Below are 820 nucleotides of genomic sequence, written 5' to 3'. Positions count from 1 at the left end.
AGCCTTAAATCAGAACAAGTTTTCTACATGCATATAGTCAATAAGCTGCGTGTGTATTGTCAGACTGTTATAGATAACATCAGAGAATTCGCATACATCGTTGATGATTAATTGGTCTCTCATGTATACTATTGTTTTAACAACACTAAAAGAAACGTTACGAAAACTGCGCACTGTGGCATTTCATAAAGAAATTATGTAACACTGGAAACCCAAAATTTGCTTGTCACCAGCGGAATGAGGCATTACCTGTTGTGCAGCATTGTATATTTTTCACCATTGCGGAAGTATTTTCTTATTATTTCCTTATCGATGTTTGATCTGCCTGCTTGTAGCTCGTTCACAGAATGGATAAAATCGTTACAGTCAGTGTGACTGGAACCGCAAACCATAGCACGCGGTTCTTCACAGGTCAGCATGTTGCCACAGAGCTAGCGAAGAGGTATGGGGCTTACCTCCCTCTTAGGAGGCCAATAGTGTTTAGCACTCGTAAACCGCTATTTAAAGGACGAGATTAGTTGCGATTTCCACGTGCAACGACTTTCGTGGACTGCAAACCGTAAATTTACAATCTTTTGTAACACCTCTAAAGCAATAATAACTCAGATTAATCAATGGAAATGACAGGAAAAATCAAGTGAACTTTGAGGCTTAATTCCGTGCACACCAGGAAGTAACTCGTCGATCACAGAGTTGCCAAACATACCTTGCCTTGTTGCCAAATCTCAGTTACAGTACCAACAGGAAGAGGACGAACAGATGTGTTCCTACAGCGGGCTGGGAAGTGACCATAGCTGGCGTGTCAAAGATGCGGCTGCCA

This window comes from Schistocerca americana, chromosome 6, assembly GCF_021461395.2.
Source record: "Schistocerca americana isolate TAMUIC-IGC-003095 chromosome 6, iqSchAmer2.1, whole genome shotgun sequence".
NCBI lineage: Eukaryota > Metazoa > Arthropoda > Insecta > Orthoptera > Acrididae > Schistocerca > Schistocerca americana.
The sequence above is the reverse complement of the archived record's forward strand: the minus strand, read 5'-3'. Positions refer to the sequence as shown.